Raw genomic sequence first — 7,500 nt, forward strand, 5'->3', positions numbered from 1 at the left:
ATAGATCTATAGAGAAACTCGTCTTTTTCATTATAGCAGTAGTACAGTAGCTTACACTTTATACCTCATGTACGAAAACATCTCTGCTTGAGGCAACCTCCCTTTCATCGCACTTAATGCTCTGTAAAGCTTTCCTCTATTCTTACGTGATGCATTAATTTCTCCTCTCTTACTTACTCGCTGCGTATATGTACCTCTGTGTGTGACTGTGTATGTGTGTGCGCGCGCGTGTTTTGTTTATTTCTATGTAGGTATGTCAACACGCATACACGGTGGGGAGTTGTGTGCATGGATACCATTGCATATGTGGAACATTGCATATGCTATGCTTCGGGAAGGTTTTACGTATTTTGAGAATGCCTTTGATAGCTTGCAGCTGTAATATCTTGATTGGACGCATTGTTTTTGGTTATGTATGTATGTATGCATTTATGCATGCATGTGTGTATGTATATATGTATGTTTGTATGTATGTAAGTGAACTGTTATGAGTCGCAAGTTTTCTAGATGTCACCACACTCTTCATCGACATCAAGCGGGTCGTTTAAGTTTAACGACTCATTTGCTGTCACGTCTCATTTACAATGCTCAATACTTTGCAGATGAGATCGTCCTTAATTCCCGTTTAACCTTCTTTGTGTAGAAGTCATCAACATTCAACTTACACTATTCATATCAACTCTGCACCACCTAAATGAATAGAAACCTCGAAGACAATTTCTATTTAAAAATATGAGAATCTCGTCTTTTCAACAATATGAAAATACAGTTACTATACATATAACGTGAAAAAAAAATATGTTGTCTCACCTTCTCTAACCCTAGAGAAAATGCAGTTATTACGAAGTATTTCTAAACACTAGATTTAGTAATACTAATGGAACGTATTGCTAAAGTTAAACTTCACACGTGTGACTAACTTACATAATATAACTACATCATAACGTTGCATCCTCCGAGCTACACCTCGGTTTTACAACAAGAAAACCAAACTAAAGCTGACGTTCTCTAAATAAGCAAAAGTTAGTTTGACTGTAATTTATTGCTCAAATATTGGAAATGATGCTGTTACTATGCGCAACATATCTGACAGAGAGTCAACCGAATGACTAACGATGATTCTGATTCATCTACCTACTTCAACCTCTCGTTCACATACGCCAGGTCCCGCTACCTTTTCAATTACGACCACAACAATATCTGCTCCTCAGATTTAACCCCTTTCATACCGCATCTACCCAGCTCCTTCTGCCTCTCGCGACTCAATCTGTGTCCACCCCACAAAAAACTACCGGTTTTAGACTTGGAGGATCCTAGGTAACATAAAGCTAGGAGTTGAATGTTTAGCAAATTAATCCAGGTGTCACCACATTTTAAAACTTTTATGTCCTTTAATTATCTTGAGCCTTAAACTAAAGTTTTTTTTAGCTGAGATCTAAATACAGCACTCTCTCTCTAGCTATGCACTTACCATTTTTCATTCCTCCTACCCCAGAGGCCAGTACTTTAGAATTCCTTAATATCTATATCGTTGTTGCTGTTTTTCTAGCTATCAGTCAACTCTGAACGAACAAGCTCGTGATGAATGCGTTCCAGCAGTGACCATCCTATTACAGTTTACATGTCAAAAATTGAATCTAAAGTTTATTTTGGGGGATTTTGTTACCATTTCTAGTAGGTCATGAGATCGTATAAAGTCTCTCTCGTCATCTTGACTTGTCAACTTGCAATTAAACATCAATTGCATAACTTTCACCAGTTAACCTACAAATATGAAAGCCACGGCATTTTTTCCAAGCCGAGATCATAAAATACGCGACCAGACAGCGCCCATTTTGAGGGACGTCTTTCAGATGTAACAAGTATTGTCCTTGATTGCTGTTACTGTTGTTTTCGCTTTTAGCTAGAGAGAGTAGGGTAACACCTACGACCCTTAATTCCCCGGCACTTCTTCCTGACGAAATCATAACCAGACAGCGCCCTTATGAGGGAGGATTTTCAGATGTAGTGAGTATAGTTCTAGATTGCCTTTGCTGTTTTTTCGGCTTTTAGCTAGAAGACGAATGTTAACACCCTAAATCCTTAACTTTTCAAGGGTTTCTAAGACTGAATGACGGTTAAGTCCTCAAAGGAGAGACCTGTCCAAATGTTTGTAAGAGAGAATTACAGTATGTCATAGTGTTAAACTTAGTGACAGACTAGCCCATCTACACAAGAACACAGAGCGCAATAAACTGGATCAAATACCAAAAGGCACCTCGCCCGATGCACAACAAATTCCAGCAATTCACCGTTCTGGACAGGTAATTAATATTATCCATTTCTAAAACGATAAATTTAATGAGAATTGAACTTAAAGAGTCGGAGCAAATACAGAAATGTATTTTGCAACATGCTCTAACAACTCACCCCACTGTTGTTGTTGTTGTTGTTTGTTGTGGTGAGGGTTCTTCTTCATCTTCCTCTTCTTCTTCTTCTTCTTCTTCTTCTTCTTCTTCTTCTTCTTCTTCTTCTATTACAATTTGGCTACGTCAGAAGGTTCGGTGTTTGAGTCCCGTGTCTGTTGAGTAATACCAATCTCGTCCAACATATTTCCTTCTGCCATTAGTTGTAGAAACGCGAGGAAAACATTTTCTGAAGAGAATGATAACAGGAGGTTTTTAATGGATAGATTTGAAGCACAAACCATCATAAGCGGGAATTCATCCGAAGAAAGTTACGCTCCAAAGCAGGACATCACCCCAGGAAGCGATCGAAAGGGTGTTGTCTTTTACAAGCTTCTTCCCACAGACAGGACCATCAATTTGAATGTGCACTTTGACAAGCTGGATAAATACAATCCAGAGATCCAACAAGAGCATCTAGCATTTGCTAATTGTAAGAGGATTGTCTTTCATTCTGACAATGCCAGACCGCACACTTATTTGCAGGCGTGGCAGAAGCTACTGCCGCTTCGCTGCGAAGTTTTCCGTACTCGCCATATTCAGCAGACCTCGCACTTTCAGATCTCCACCTGTTCCGTTCTGTTCAATATTTGTTGAATGGACAATTCTTCAACTCTGCAGACGATGTAAAAATTCACTTGGAAGGGTTTTTCAGCAGTAAAGATAGAAAATACTTTGAGTTGAGAATAAAGGATCTGAGTATAAGATCGCAGAAGATACTGGAACGAAATGGTAATTATATCATTGATTGAATAATTCGCCTTGTGTTTAAAACATGTCTTGTTTTCGCTTTTAAAAACCGACTGGACTTTTGACCAACCACCTGCATGCATAACTAAACATGCTTCAGAGGACCACAGGAAATCATTGTAACTAGTCTTTGATGTTACTCCAGTAATTGCTGTTTCACCTTCCTCAGCATCGATTAAACAGAACTACGGTCAAAATATTATATCCTAAACCATTCTGATTGTTTTGTTTTTGTCTCTACACAATGCAAGATGTCTCAATTTTTAAGACAATGGAGCAAACGTTAGAAGCTATTTTACTTTTGAAGGCCACATGGAATTAAATGTAATCAAATAAATCAGCATTAAGGAAAAGTTCATTAACTATGCAGAAAAATACAATTAATTTTAATAGTAAAATTATGAATATTAAAGTATGAAATAGAAATGTAAACTGACCTTTTAATGACTCTGTTTAAATTGCTTTTGCAGGACAGCAATTGGATATTTGGTGTCAACGTAGACGACCGAACTTTTAAATGGTATTCCCCGTGCATATCACATATCTGTTATTAAGCATCTTAAAAGCATTGATATTTGAGTTAGGTAACCAAAGGTGGATTCATATCAATTGGAGAGTTTGAGAAACAAGAAAGCATTCGTCGTGCATATATTAGTATAAGGGTGCGTGTGTCCTATTGCCAATTCCTATATTTCAGTATTTGTATTGGAGAACTGAAAATATTGTCTTCTGACATCTCAGTATTTATTTTCTATTTCAATTCTACCTGTTGCTCTTCGATTAGATGTATGAGAGATACTACACAGGCGTGGTTGAAATGCTAATTTTAGCCTGAGGCATATTTCGGTTAGCATTTCGTTGTATTCTACAAAACGTGGGTATAGAGCAACAGTGTAATGTTCAGAAGATTCAAATATAAATTCAACAGGTTTCCCAATCGTCTAACTAAAACGAGTAAAACATTAGGGAAAACTTCCATTTAAGTAAAAAAAAAATGTTTGAGAAAAAAAATCAAACTCTATGAGGGAGCGCTGAAAAGTTCCTGGCTCTAAGGGTATCGTGAAAAGCCTAGTTGGAGGCCCAACTTTCCAAGTTCATTGACAGGGTTTACAAAAGCTGAAGGACCGCTGCAATACTTTTGTGAGTCAGAGAGGGTAATACTTGTATACTTTTTACTCTTTTACTTGTTTCAGTCATTTGACTGCGGCCTTGCTAGAGCACCGCCTTCTGGTCAAGCAAATCGACCGCAGGACATATTCTTTGTAAGCCTAGTATTTATTCTACCGCTCTCTTTTGCCGAACCGCTAAGTTACGGGGACATAAACACACCAGCCTCGGTTGTCAAGTGATGTTAGGGGGACAAACACAGACTCCCAAACATATATATATATATATATATTATATATATATATATATATATATATATATATATATATATATATATATATATTTATGTATACATATATATTATATATATATATATATACATATATATATATTATATATATATATATATATATGTATGTATATATATATGCACACCCACACACACACACACACCACACACACACACACACACACATATATATGTATATATATATATATGTATGTATATATATATATATATACATATATATATATATATAATATATATATATAATATATATATATATATATATATATATTATATATATATATATAATAGAAATATTAAAATTACTAAGTCTCTCTAAAAGAGAACAGCGGCAGCGTTCCCGGAAAATAATAGTTATCGCCATACTAATATGGCATTCTTATAAAATAAGAATAAAGCTGTCCGCTTATTAGCTCCATGAGGCCATCGCCTTAAGTTAGCTATTTGATACACAAACTGTATCCATATAACCTTCGAAGGTTATATGGATACAGTTTGTGTATCAAATAGCTAACTTAAGGCGATGGCCTCATGGAGCTAATAAGCGGACAGCTTTATTCTTATTTTTATAAGAATGCCATATTAGTATGGCGATAACTATTATTTTCCGGGAACGCTGCGGTTCTCTTTTAGAGAGACTTAGTAATTTTAATATTTCTATTATTGAAAACAAGTGGATGTATTCCACCGAAACTAGGTAAATAAAACCATCGAACAGAGATTGTCGGAAGCGACACCTACTGGCTGGCTACGCTGCATTGAAAAGAGGCAATACCCCGAAACGCGTCTGTAGCTGCCGGTCAAGTAGTGTGTGGAGCGACTGACCTCCCTTGTTCGAAGGTTATATGGATACAGTTTGTGTATCAAATAGCTAACTTAAGGTGATGGCCTCATGGAGCTAATAAGCGGATAGCTTTATTCTTATTTTTATAAGATGCCATATTAGTATGGCGATAACTATTATTTTCGGGAACGCTGCCGCTGTTCTCTTTTAGAGAGACTTAGTAATTTTAATATTTCTATTATTGAAAACAATGGATGTATTCCACCGAAACTAGGTAAATAAAACTATCGAACAGAGATTGTCGAAGCGACACCTACTGGCTGGCTACGCTGCATTGAAAAGGGCAATACCCCGAAACGCGTCTGTAGCTGCCGGTCAAGTAGTGTGGAGCGACTGACCTCCCTTGTTCGAAGGTTATATGGATACAGTTTGTGTATCAAATAGCTAACTTAAGGCGATGGCCTCATGGAGCTAATAAGCGGACAGCTTTATTCTTATTTTTATAAGAATGCCATAATCTGGCCAAAATCTTCCATTGTATGTTATAATCGACACCTTATCTCTTAAAGACCAAATATGATTAGAAATTGTGTCGCTTTTCTTTTGTTCCAGTGCTAAAGCTCAAAGTGTGGTTATTGAACCTGGCCTTGAAATTACCCTCTGTAAGGCCCCAGTATTTCTTCGTCGAAACGGTGTCTTTAGTGGTTATAGAGTTTACGGTAGCTCATATATGATGGTCTTGGACATGCAAGCTCCATTTAGCGGGCACAATTCTTTATTCCTGCATGAACAGCTGTTTCTTCTTGTGTTTTTTGTATGTTATGTTTGATTATATTTTTAAAATTGGTAGTGAACTAAAACTAATTTTTAAATTGTGTCTATGAAGAGTTTCCTATAAGTATGGTTAACTGGAAAATGCTATATATATATATATAATATATATATATATATATATATATATACAGTCAGAGATTTCTGGAGAAAAATTGAACATAATTGATGCTATGGATAATATAGTTGAGTCATGCGACGAAGTGAAACCTTCAACTTTGAATAGTGATTGGAAAAGTATTGATATATAACCAGACAGTATCCTTGATATTACAGGTTTTCCTCATATTTTCTAAAAATATGTCATTGAAATAGTAAGAATCGTAATATCGTAAGAGTACGTTCTTACGACTAAAGATGTGGACTACTGATTGAAGAGTAATGGTAGAATGAGCGTGATTAAGAGGATGGGGGAAATATTTACTATCTTATAGTTCATCATCACGAACATCAGTTTGACGAGTAAAAATCCTAACGAAAGTTATCTGTTGTTTATGATGCATCATTTTTTTGTACAGCTCCGTATAGAAACAAATCTCATTATCGAGTCATGTTGCAATTTTTACGTTACATTCACAATTAGGAACGTTACCAACAAAATATTGAAAACCTTCCTCTATAAATGCTTTTAACAATAGTTTTTGTACTCAACCTAAATGTTGTAGGAGGTATTCTCAGCTTTTTCTTTCAATCAGCATCAGCTCTTTGTTCGACAAACTTTCTCTCTGAGACACTATCAACTCAATCACATCATCTATACCTCTTCAAATCCTAAATCCTTTGCAAGTCTCACAATATCATTCCAAATCTGATGTAAGCCTTCTTCTCCTTGAGGAAAATTTGTAATATCAAGTATACTGTCTGGTTATATACCAATACTTTTCCAATCACTATTCAAAGTTGAAGGTTTCACTTCGTCGCATGACACAACTATATTATCCATAGCATCAATTATGTTCAATTTTTCTCCAGAAATCTCTGACTGTAGGTTTATATTACTTGTCAATTGCTTTTGTAAGTTGTTTGAAAGTTCTTCTCGTATAAAAAAGCCTTGGAGATAACTATCACACCTTGATCTATTTGTTGGAACAAAGAAGTTGTATTCTTGAAGATATATTCTACTCTCACGTTATCAGAAAGGTAATTGAAGGTTGTGTGTCTAAAAGAATCTTTAATTTGTTGGAAATCTCTTTGGCACTGTAGCTTTCTACTGTAGGATAACAAAAATGTCAACAGCTCTTTGAAAAGGCCCTGAGTCGTTCATGACATCTTATTTG

Source organism: Octopus sinensis, unplaced genomic scaffold (genome assembly GCF_006345805.1).
Source record: "Octopus sinensis unplaced genomic scaffold, ASM634580v1 Contig16648, whole genome shotgun sequence".
In the NCBI taxonomy this organism is placed as follows: Eukaryota; Metazoa; Mollusca; class Cephalopoda; order Octopoda; family Octopodidae; genus Octopus; species Octopus sinensis.